Source organism: Rosa chinensis, chromosome 4, assembly GCF_002994745.2.
Source record: "Rosa chinensis cultivar Old Blush chromosome 4, RchiOBHm-V2, whole genome shotgun sequence".
NCBI lineage: Eukaryota > Viridiplantae > Streptophyta > Magnoliopsida > Rosales > Rosaceae > Rosa > Rosa chinensis.
Window position 1 is genome coordinate 31654784 of NC_037091.1, and position 13156 is coordinate 31667939.

Genomic DNA, 13156 nt, shown 5'->3' on the forward strand with positions numbered 1-13156 from the left:
ATATTAATTACCGGGAAACTATTCCACACTGTAAATGCTTGTACCACCAGTGCCTGCAAGTCAAGAATATATATCCAATGAAAATCAAACTCAAGTGATGTTAAAAAAGACCTAATCGTTTGTCCAATATACGATTTAATCAACACAAACTGACCGATTTAGTTTAATCAATCAATTTCAGTAACCCATAGAAAGAAAATTCAAACAAATTATAGAGAAGAGCACAAATGAGTCACTGACCATTAGTTTGAACTACTTGTAGTTCTAGCCACACCTATGCATCTGCAAGATTGCTGAGATTTTTCTTTCATGCACATTCACCATCATTTATCAAATGTCAAATCAAATCAGGTGCTCTACGTACCTTTTATGTGGTGAAAAATTGGGAGGTCTTTTCAATTTTTGTGCTGTTGTACGAAATCTTTGATTAGTTAATTTGAAACAGGAATTTAAATTGTCACACACAGAGCAAAGAAAGAAAAGTATGAAACTTTATCACTCACTCAACAACAGGAAGACACACAAACATGGTACAACAAAAAGCATCATAAGTTGATGACAAAGTCTTGTGCAAAGAGTAGTTTGGTTACTGAAGAATGTAGTAAGAAAACACTTTCAACAAAAACAAGTAGCATTCTACCTAAATATTTCAGCTTCCTAATCCTCGCAAAGATATTGAAACAATGCCTGAAACTCTATAATGTATGTTGAGTCAAAAATGCAAAGTAAAGCTTTCAGCAGAAGCAATTATAGACTAAAGCTTTCACATTTGCATCAGCCTGAAACCTACACGTAGCAGGTATAGGTGTGTATCTCATACCTGATCGAGTCCCTTGATTTTGAGAGTCAGCAGCGTCAAAATTATCTAGAGAGCCCAAACGCCAACAATCTCAACAAGCCCCTTCTCTCTCTTAAAACCCCAGATGAGGGCAAAACAGCAAAATTTGGGTACATATGAGACTCTTGCGAGACGAGAAGGTCAAATTTGGTTTTGCATTTTGAGGTTTTGAGAGGGACACTCAAATTATAAGGGATATTTTGGGCATGAGCAGTGACTAAAACAATGGGATAACAAGCAGAGGCCCAAATGCGGGTTTTTGAGGCAGTGATCGGTTCAAATTACTGGGTTGTTCAGGGAAAATCACCGGGGAAACAATGGAATTGAGGGTAGAATCGAGGAAGATTGGAAGACGATTGAAACATGTTTACATATTTAACATGCTATCAGTTAACCATGTGCTTAAGAGCTGCTTTTAGTGACGGTTTACGTAAAAATTGCAACGAATTTTACTTTACGATATTTTAAAATTGAAAATAGAAAAGAAAAAATATTGTTAAAAAAGTTTTGGTCAAATTTTTTGAGGTTTGCACATTCCAAAAATCATGCTTCACCAAGAATTAGCTTATGATATGAGAATGCCTTGACATGGTGTGGCACTTTGAAAGTCTTACAGGAGTACTCGTGACATATCGAAACATGTCTAACTTTGTCAACACTATTTTATTTAAATGAAATTTTTCCATGTCATAATCTTCCCTTTGGTAAAACATGACTTTTAAGAGCTTCTCCAAATGACAGACCTCTAAAATTTCAATTTTTAGTGAGTTTTACAGTTTCTAGACTTTAAAGAATCGTAACAAAAAATCTAGGTGTGTTCAAGTAAAACTCTAATTTGTGTTTAGCCCAAACTCTAGGTTACTTGACCTTGTACATACCTCCAACAATATGGAGTATTTGCTATCTCACCAAGCATAAGTAACACCCTCTTTGGGACACCCACAAGCCATGGTGAGGCCCAACCGCTACTTGCATCTTGTAGCCCTATGTTCAAGCTACGCTACGGTATCCGGAAGTCGCAAATCCGTCGCCGGGAAGCCACCTTTCCGGCCTTGCCAAGTTGCCTCCACAGTATGCATTTCTATACTAGAATAGTAGTTTTGCATCCCACATCTAAGAAAATGTAAAGGAGAAGCATTCCTTCACCTATAAAAGGAATGCCTCCTCCCACTTAAACACCATTCCATCTCCACTCCATTACACACTTTGTAATGCACTTGGGCCGCAAGGCTCGACACACTAGTATAAGCTTTCAAGTGGACGTAGTCTCCCGCTAAGGCGGGAGGTGAACCACTATACTTCGCTTGTGTCATTCTCTCTCTCTTTCTCTAAAGCTAACTAGAGATCCCGCTCAATCTCTAACGTTAACATTGGCGCCGTCTGTGGGAAGCCAGCACAATGGCTTCGTCACCTACCGTGAGCTAAGTCTGCTTAGCGGAGCTTGAAGAAATTCTTTCCTTCTTTGAGTTTATGTTTGAATTAATGTTTCTTGGCGGCAACTAGAGCAGAGTGTGCAGAAATTTGCACCTTGCGGGCTGGTCAACACGTGGTCAACGCCCAGCGGAGTTAGTCAACGCCCATAGAGTGGTCAAAACTTGCAGAAACTGCTCAAAACACCAGCATGTGGGGCGGTCAATGCTTGGTCAACGCCCGGCGGAGTCGGTCAACGCCCGGCGGAGGCGGTCAACTCCCATACGGTCCGGTCAACGCCCGTCAACATTTGGTCAACGCCAACTCAAGAAAGTCAACATTGCACTATTATAAAAAAATAAAAAAAGAATAGCCTAATTTCTCTGGACACCCAGAGGTATGTTCTGGGCACCCAGCCTTGTCCTTGGCTCATTTCTCCGCCAAGCAAAGTTAGAATCTCCTGGACGAGGGCCTCCGCCAATCCCCGTAGGCGGCAGAACAGGTTTGTGGGCCTCTGTCAGCGACACCCAGCGGCAACGTCAGCCACCTCCGCTAGAACCTACCGCTGGCGCAACAGCAGCTTCTGCCATGGTCAGTCCGCCAGGTCCCGTGCCAAGAGCTCCGCCAGAAATTCCAGTAGCAGCGTCGTCAACCAGCTCACCCAACGGCTACTCCTTCCGCCAATGTCCATCAACAGCCCTCGTCAAACTCCATCTCCGCCGAGCTGCAGGCCTCCGCAGGCCTTTGGGACATCTTCCATCATCGTGGGGCTCCGCTGGGCACCATGGCACATTGGCGGAGCTCCGCCGCTGGCAACATCCGCTAGCCTGGCTCGTCGGACTCCCTCTGCTGAGAAAAACCTCCGCTAGGCACCGAGCTCTTCGCTGAGCTCCGAGTTTCCGCCGCACTTCGCTCCGCTAAGCTCCGCCAGCAGCCCTCCCCGCGCTCTGCAGCAGCAAGCCCAGGCACCGCCGCACTCGGAGCCTCCGCCGAACTCAAAGCCTCCGCTGAGCTCCTGGTTCCGCCAGACTTCCTCCTCCGCTGACAAGTCCTCTCCGCCAGATGTCTCAGCTGGACGAGCTTCCTCCACTAAGCACTACCAGCCTGCCAGCACCGGCATCTTCCGCCCAACACCATCAGCGGCAAAACCTCCGCCGAACTTAGCCAGCGGCTCCTCTCCGCCCAACTCTGTCGAGTGCTCCGCTAGCACCATCTCCGCTGGACTCCACCGCCAGGCTTGGGCTCCACAAACGTCCGACGGCCTTGCACCGCCAACCTTCATCATCGGCGGTAAGGCCGAGTGCCAGCGGCAAGCAGAAAACTGGCGGACACCCAGTCCAAATCTTTTTTGGACACCCACCACCGTCTTCTTTGATCAGCCCGAGCTTCACCAAAGCTCCGCTCCGCCGAACACCAACTGCGGCTTCGGCCATTCCCGGCCATCCGAGATGCCATGGCTTCCGCCAGCTAGCTGCCATCAGCGGCACCGCTAACTTCCATTAGCGGCACAACAAGCTCCGGCTTCCGAGCATCGCCGCTCTCTGCACGCTTGAACGCCCATCTTCGATGCTCGATCACAGTTAACACTACCCTCGCTCAACCTCTGAGTTATGGAAAGATAAGTCCTTTTCTCTATACAGTTTGTTTCTTTCGAAGTCACCGACATTCAATTATATATGTGCTCTTCGACTTGCTCCGCATTCATACTTCGCGTGTGCCGATCAGCAGCCTGCAATGGTGTTTGCATCTGCACACGTCCGCTTAACTTGTCTTGAGCCCAGGTGTCCGCTGAACAAATTGTTAGACGTGCACATATAATTCTATGTTATGCTAGTACGTACTGCATGCATGCAGCCACACACGTACAACTAGCTTAGCTGGCATTTCATAATTATCATATTGGCATGACTTTGTGGCCTTCATAATTATCCAATTACCATGCACGTGGGCCAACGAGGAAACTTATGGCATGATTTCTGCAATCATCAGTTGGCTCCTCACGTTAGTATGTCGCTGCTTTCCAATGACTAGCTTATATAATAATCTTGTAGAGCCACACCTTTACAATGACATATCATGCATATATTACTAATACGCATGCACATGTCGGTTACCACAACCTTCCCATGTGAAGTTGTCCATTGAATGACTTGAATCACAAAGCATGACATGCCATATACATTGTACTACTATATTTGTACAATTATATTATACCCCTATTTTTTTTTTATACGTGCTCATTTCCCGTTTTATATGATCAAATTAATCACACTCATGAAGTACAACATTTTCTCATACTTTTACCCGCCCGAGTGCAGGCAAATAATCAATTTTATTTATCGGTCGGTTCATTAATATGAGTAAATTGCTAATCATTTACCTTATGTTAAGGAGATACAACCGCCGAGTATCGCTTCAATTAACGAGCCTCCTACTACGGTGCTTCGCCGGAGCAATGGACCGTCATGCTCGGATAACTCCGCTAGCCTCCAAATCGGCACAAGATAAGTCACTATCTTATCTTTTACGCCCTTGCAATTCGAGCTATTACCATGCCAATGCCATGCTTCCATAACTTTTAAGCATGCCTACAACATTTCGTAGATTTGCCAACACTTTCTAGATCTCACATACTAGATATGCCATGCTTCACATACCGATCTCCATGATCCTTTAGCATATCTACAAAAATGCAAAAATGATATTAGCATCCACATTACAAGTACATGCTATACACATATACCATGCTTCTATTTTAATTGCAAAATTAAATAAGTATGGGACACTCAAAATTTTATTACTTGCTCTATGTGTTTATCATTTTTCAAACAACCGCCAGGTGGTAAGGCAACGCCTCATAATGACAATGACCGCTACGCGGCATTGCAGTCAAGTTTCTCTTTCGAGAAAACAGCTAGGGACTAGTTAACACAGCCCACGGCAGCCATTGATCCGGCAGTTAACCCCGACGCTTGGGTATCTAAGATTGGGCTCGCTACCCAACACCCTCTGCTCCGCGCAGCTCCCCTCATCAAACAATTTTCCGACCATACGGAGGTCTATCGCCAGGAGTGGGGGACTCCCTGGCGGGCCTAGCAGGGGCCCACCCGAAAGGGCAAAAGCGTTCGCTCCAACCAATTCTAGATGGACGACGCACTCGCACTAATTATGCTTGATATATGGCACAAAGCTACGCTTTGGTATCAACCCGCAAGAACACCCTCCTTGACTGGGGACTTCGGGGACTTGTACATACAGCCCAACATAATTAGCAACGGTCACGCTCATGCCTCAGGGCATCACCATCGAGCTACCCGTTAATGCCTTCCCGGCACCCACGAGCTTCACGCTCACGCCTTCCTGGCACCCCGAGCTTCCGCTCACGAGCTCACCGCTCACGCCTTCGCGGCACCCTTGAGCTTCCGCTCACGAGCTCACCGCTCACGCCTTCGCGGCACCCCGAGCTTCCGCTCATGCCTTCCCGGCAACCCTTGAGCTTCCGCTCACGAGCTTTCCGCTCATGCCTTCCCGGCACCCCGAGCTTCCGCTCATGCCTTCCCGGCACCCCGAGCTTCCGCTCATGCCTTCCCGGCAACCCTTGAGCTTCCGCTCATGCCCTCCCGGCAACCCTTGAGCTTCCGCTCACGAGCTTCCGCTCATGCCTTCGCGGCACCCCGAGCTTCCGCTCATGCCCTCCCGGCAACCCTTGAGCTTCCGCTCACGAGCTTTCCGCTCATGCCTTCCCGGCACCCCGAGCTTCCGCTCATGCCTTCCCGGCACCCCGAGCTTCCGCTCATGCCTTCCCGGCACCCCGAGCTTCCGCTCATGCCTTCCCGGCAACCCTTGAGCTTCCGCTCACGAGCTTCCGCTCATGCCTTCCCGGCACCCCGAGCTTCCGCTCATGCCTTCCCGGCAACCCTTGAGCTTCCGCTCACGAGCTTCCGCTCATGCCTTCCCGGCACCCACGAGCTTCCGCTCACGAGCTTTCCGCTCATGCCTTCCCGGCAATCCCCGAGCTTTACGCTCATGTCTACTCGACACACCACACGTTAATGGAACATTGATTTTTTCTACCATTTGTCGTTTACCGACCGCGACAAATCAAATTCTTTTCGCGTTCCATTAATACGAGAGACAACCAAACAAACACAACCGTACTCGCGATCATCGTTCATGAGTTACAAACGCATACCTCCGCGGCGCTCATGCAACTTGCATCTCGCGAGCATAACTCCGTCAAACTCGACCTCGTTCGTCTCCTTGCGCGCGTCACGCACTTATCATATGCAATTCATTTGCTCACACGACCATATGCGCACTATTACATTCATGTATGCCAACGCATATCATTGCAACTCACATTTGTTGCCCAATGCAACGAGCATTCTACATATGCCTGTTTTTTGTCTTTGTTGTGCAGGTTAACGAGTCCCTTCTTGCTTACGGAGTTCGGGGACTTGTAGGGGCTCCGTGCCGCCCGGTTACTTATGCTTGATGACATCGTGGTTATAACTCCCCAACCAAGAAGCTCCTCTTACTTGGGGACTTCGGGGACTTGTACATACCTCCAACAATATGGAGTATTTGCTATCTCACCAAGCATAAGTAACACCCTCTTTGGGACACCCACAAGCCATGGTGAGGCCCAACCGCTACTTGCATCTTGTAGCCCTATGTTCAAGCTACGCTACGGTATCCGAAAGTCGCAAATCCGTCGCCGGGAAGCCACCTTTCCGGCCTTGCCAAGTTGCCTCCACAGTATGCATTTCTATACTAGAATAGTAGTTTTGCATCCCACATCTAAGAAAATGTAAAGGAGAAGCATTCCTTCACCTATAAAAGGAATGCCTCCTCCCACTTAAACACCATTCCATCTCCACTCCATTACACACTTTGTAATGCACTTGGGCCGCAAGGCTCGACACACTAGTATAAGCTTTCAAGTGGACGTAGTCTCCCGCTAAGGCGGGAGGTGAACCACTATACTTCGCTTGTGTCATTCTCTCTCTCTCTCTCTCTTTCTCTAAAGCTAACTAGAGATCCCGCTCAATCTCTAACGTTAACAGACCTAGTGGTAATAGGGTTTAATTAGAAAAATCTAGAGATTATCTTTCCTTGTATGATTCAGACTCTATGTATTGTAATCCTCTATATAAAGAGGCCCCTATTATCAATGAGAATACACAACGATTTTCTCTCAGTTTCTTATTCCCTAAAACACGTTATCAGCACGAAGCTCTAACCCTGAAACCTAATATTCGTAGCCTTCAAATCCTAGAAACCTCCGCCGCCCTCCTTGAAGCCCAAAACAGGCGGCATTGCCCCCAGAACCGGCCGTCAAATACCCGAACCGGCCCCCGAAAATACCGAAAACCTCTCTGTTCGGTTCTAAGCCTTCCTCCCTGCCTACTGCTGCCATACTCCACCGGAAGCTGCAGCCTAACCCCAGATCACCGGAGTCGAAAAATCACCACCAGAACCGGCCTAGAACCACCCGAACCTGCCGCCTGAAGTGACTGCACCACCGAACCGCCGGTGACCTGCATCCTCTGCCTCTGCTTCAGTCAACCAAGCCCAGAAGTCAACCCTAGGCCCAGAAGCAGAAGCGGATCCACCAAGCCCAGAAGCAGGCCCACTGACATCAGTGTCCAGTCAGCCCTCTGACGTCAGCGTCCGGTCAGCAGCCCACGTCAGCGTCAGAGTGCCACATCAGCAACTGGCCCCCACGTCAGCACCTCCGGTCAACCTTTTTCCGGCCACTTTCAGGTGACTTTTTCCGGTCAAGATTTCCTGCAATTTTTCAAGGTAAACCTTTCTAAAAGTTCCCGTTTTTTGAAGTTTTTATTACTTTTCTCTTCTTTTTCTCGGGGACTTCCAACATCCCTTCTCCTACCCCCCTTTCTTCTTAATAAGAGACACCAATAGCCGAACTGTGGGGGTTCATGCTCACTCCAAGCTTGGAGTTTGTAGAGTTCTCCAAATTTAGAGTTTGTTGAGAAGAAAGCGATCGACCACATACATTGTTGTTTCGATCTAATCCAAAACCCCTCTTGGCACTACACCAATAACTTAAACACACAACACTTTTTCAACAACGAAAAAAAAAAAGTGTTGTGTGATGAAGAAAAGTAAATCACACAACACGTTTAAAAAACTTGCGTTGTATAAGGTGGTTAAAATTCTGAACTTTTTAGCTAGTGGATCATTGCACTACAGTTATAAGAATAGTTCGTTGTGTGAATGAAAAAAAAAAATAGCGGCAGATTTCCCTCTTAGCCTAACTCAAATTTGGCTCTAAATTGGTGCTCCAAAGGACAACAGAATAGTTATATCTGTTGTATGAGTGTAGCTTGCAAAATATCACACAACAGTTTTTTACTTTGTGTTGTCCAAGTAATGAAGATATGTACTGGCAAGATTTCAATGCATCCAAAATGTCATTCATTGCCCCAAAATGAACAAATTTTGATCAAAATGTAGGTTACATATATGTACTCCTACAACGTAATTTCTTATTTGTGTTGTCTAAATGAGAGATACCTATCCCTAGCACCAAAACTGGTACTATGATTGCACATAGGCGGGAACTATCCATCCTTGCTCCCTCAGCTCAAATTTAAAATATGTATAATCAGACAACATAACTTCATATATGTGTTGTCTGATTCAAATAATCTGTTGTGACTGGGCGGCAACATTTTGAGCCAAAATGCTGTAGGCGCCATGTTTCCCCCCATAATTTCACATTTTGATTTTTAGTGTTGCACTCAGACAACGGTCGATGAGATGTCAATTGTGTGAATAACTTTGAGAATTTATAGTTAGGTTTAATTTTGCCGCATCGTGTCCAAAAGAAACTGAAAAGGAAAAAAACATACCCCGGCCTCCTCTCTACACTTAACACAGCTCATGACTCTCTCGACCTTAGACCTACAAACCCATCTCTTTTGAACCCTTTTCCAGCGAATGACTTCAATTTCTTAGGAGCCTCTTCCTTTCCCTTCCTCACCTTCACCCTCTTCTCTCTCGTTGTCACCGTCCTGAACAGCCTGAGCCTCCTCCTGGTTTTGGTTTTTCTCGCCTCCCGTTCCATCTCTCTCTCCCGCGGCTCACATTCCGCCATCAAAGCTTCCGTTAGTCCTCTTCAGCTTCGTCATCGGCACCTGAAGCTCGTTGGTTATCGATGCCGAACAACCTGTAAGCAACTTCTCTTCGCTTTCTCAGATTTCCTTTTTGTTGATCCGGTTGTTGCTTCAACCAGATTCGGAGCCTAAAGCGTTAAATCCTTGAAAGATCTGAGCGGCTGAACTTGAATTTTCAATGAATTAGGGTTTTCTTCGTGTCATTGTAGGGTTAGATGAGTGTAATTGAGAATCAATCAATTGTTATACACTAGAATTGGATGGGTCGTGATTGTTAGGGTTTTACCGATTGTTGATTTTTTCGTTCTCTGCCTATTTGATATAGTTAGGTGGTTCTCGTTTTATGTTCACATTGATTTGGAGCTGATTATATCATCAATTGAGCAGTTTCTGAAATTTATACCATGTTTAGTTGGTCAGGAAACTAAGAATCAGCTTATCATTTATTAATATTCTATCGGATGCTTCATGTTGTGTGTTTGTTTTATGGGTGATTTGGTTTTTTGATGCAGATAAACCAGTCGACCCTTTTTGCTATGATCCCTGCACATCCAGCTTTGGAGAGGCGCAGTGCAAATCAGAGTGCGGCACAAAACACTTCAGGTTTGGACACTGCTTGACTCAAGGCGGCCAGTTACTTTGTTGCTGTAGTCCTTAAAAGCTAGCCAGGCTTGGAGACAGAAGATTAAAATGATCGATTGTTAGTAAATGAGTTTACTATGCCATACCATAGCATGCCCTATCAACCAGGTGGTAAGCTTTGGTGCTCGATCTTTTGTTGATCAAATTTTGTCTTGAGAGATCATCAATCTTCTCTTGTTTAAATCGTTCCTGCCTATTTTGTATGCCACCTTATATTTATGGAGTGATCTTTTTCAAAGAAATCTGATATTTAATTAACTTCTCCATCACAGAACTTGATTTTCAGTTTCCAATTGGAGCCCCCATACATGGGATTCTTGTGTTTTTATCTTCAAATCAGATCAAGGTAAATATTTGCATTGCCACTGTCCTGACGTTACTGCAAGCATCATTTTTGTCATGGTTCATTTCTGTACATGCTTTCCAATACTTTTTTAAATTTAGGAATTAGATAAGCCGAGAGAAAATGAAGCACTGGTTCCATCTTGAATCAGGAAGACATTGCATGTGGTGTGATCCGTGTTATCATTTAGTATTTGTTGGATGTGATTTATATGGTAATTAGAGCTTGTCCAGATTTCTTTTAATGCTTTTACTTTATGATATTTTGTAACTGCAGACTTATGATAAAGCAAGAAATGCATTGGCTCTTGCATTGAGTCCTGTCGTCAGGGCTCTGGTTGATCCAGATGGAGCATTGAGTGATGTACGGAATTTGGATAGCGTAAGAATGAAAGCTACTTTAATATGTTATTATTGTGTACCTGGGAATCTTACTTGCCTGATTTTGTTTGGGTTTGTTTTTTCTATGTTCTTGCTTCAATGTAGATAGTTATTTTTTGCACAATTGTTTAAATTTAAAGTTTTACTTCTTTCTTCAGATAAGCTTCTCAGATTGGTTCATGTCCAAGGGTGGCACACGCATGAGTATCCAGAGAATGTAGGATCCTGTTGCGTACACTCTTGGGTTCACTGGTTTGATAGTGTGGAGCAGTTTCTATATTATATTTCTTTATGTAATGTTTCATTGAAATTGTATTCAACAGAATACAGTGGATGATCAGGACACATGGTTTTCTAATAAGGAAGCCACGCTGTTGAAATCACTGAAATTCACCCCTGAATTTGGTTTGTTTTTTTATTCCTATTTGGTTTGCTTACCCTATGAAAGAGCTGTTGAGAATAATATCCTTATTTGTGTTATATTGTTTTCTTTTTCATTGCAGATTGCACAAACCTTATATTTTCCAGACATTGTAAATGTTCATCTCTTCAAGGGATGCTCAACGGAATTCATCAATCAGATTGTATGTCCAAGATTTTTGGTGTACCGCGGTCAAGCATCTGTTTTCCTTACTGAAGTAAGTAGTAAGTAACACTTACTACGTCTCTTGAGAATGCTTTCATTATTATATTAGTTTGCACCAAAAATTCTGGATCTTTGGTTTTGACTACTACTTTGTTTCTTCAAGTTTTTCAAAGCTCTTGCATTGCATACCCTTTTCCATTATTATGAAGAGAAACTTTGAATAATCTGTTTTAAGGGAATTTCATTGAACTTTTGCGATTTATACTTCTAGCACATATATGAGTGCTGAAGAAGTAGGACTACTGAGGGCCTTAGGGTTGACTTTTGAGCTTGTTAAGTTTATATCCATATCCTCTTATAGCTTCATAGAACATACAAGTGTGTCACTTCAGACACAACATGTTTTAATGCAGCTTTCGTCCTCACTCTTTTTATTTTTTCCAAGTAATTAAGTTGTCACTATACCCAGATTAGCCACAAACAGAAGTTTTAGATCAAAGTAATTCAATCCATGGTCTGATCAATTACATGCTTAGCCGCAATGCTTGTTATATTAACTAGCTATAAGCCTGGTTGACAGTGAATTTAGGTGTTTTTGCCTAGTAGTCATTCTTTCTGGATTCCATGTAACTCAATCCTGGTATTTAGTGCCCATCTTATATTTACATGTATTATAAGAGTGCTAAAACTATCTCACTTACATTTACATTCATCGTTAATACTGGTGGAGCAAGATTCTGAACAGATTACAAGTAAGAGTGTAAGACAGGTTGGGTTTACAGAGTTTATATGCCATATTTGATATCAAATTTGGGATTTTGTATTCTGGATTTGATGTAAGATTTCGAGGAGGAAAGATTAGGGACCTGGGTGTGGGTTTGTTTTGGATTGTTCTACCATGATTTCTAATTTGTTTCATTTATTCTTTGTCAGTTGTTGCCCAAGGCTGGGTGATTGAAGCAGAGGATATATACGGTTCGTATTTGGTGAGTTCCTTCCTGATTGCTCCGAGCACCTCATTTTTGTTTGTCAAATTATTTATGTCAAAACCCACATTTCTATTCATCATAATCGTTACTGGGTTTTGAAAATGATAAACCAAAAGAAGAACATGAAGGTGTCTCTTTTACAGTTTCATACCTTTTTTTGGATTCGTCTATATCGCTTGAGGAGGGATTAGATTGGAACTTTGGAAGTTTCAGGCTATGTTTTTGTTTATTAGTATTGAAATTTGGTTTTGACCTAAATGAAATTTTAATGTCTGCTCTCTAATTGATAGTCTGGTTGCGTTTTGTAAAACATAGATATTTTGGCATCGGTTTTGCTTGCATTGTGACATGTATATCTGTTTTGCTTCCAACTGAATTTTTTTTAGCTGACTGAAATAGTAAATATATGAATCATGCGAATGAAAATTATACAATAATGAGTGCAATTTTATGACTTTCTGTTCCAAGTTAAGTTAATAATGATTGTTATGGTTTTAGTTTAATTGTGTATTGGTTGCACATCTTATATTATCATAGATCTTATATGATCCAAATGAAAATTAAGTTACAGTAAGCTGATGGTTAGGTCTTTTCTTTCGTTCTTTATTTCTTACTCTTTTCTTTCTATTGTGTTATTTTTCCATATATATTATATAAATATAATATATGATCTGTTAGTTAATTGTTTTATTTTAGTCTTATTGTTATATTGTTCTCTTTTGATTGTGGGAAGATTAGAAGGGCTGGGGGCTGACTAAATAAGGAGGGGAAGGGGACAGGAGAAAGAAAAAAAGAAAAAAGAAAGAAAGGAAAAATAAAGAAGAAG

General features: G+C 43.5%; 1 pseudogene; it reads left to right on the forward strand.

Moving 5' to 3' along the window:
* The first annotated feature begins 10288 nt into the window (after positions 1 to 10288).
* Positions 10289 to 11092, forward strand: LOC121052827 (annotated as a pseudogene).
* The last annotated feature ends 2064 nt before the right edge of the window (positions 11093 to 13156 follow it).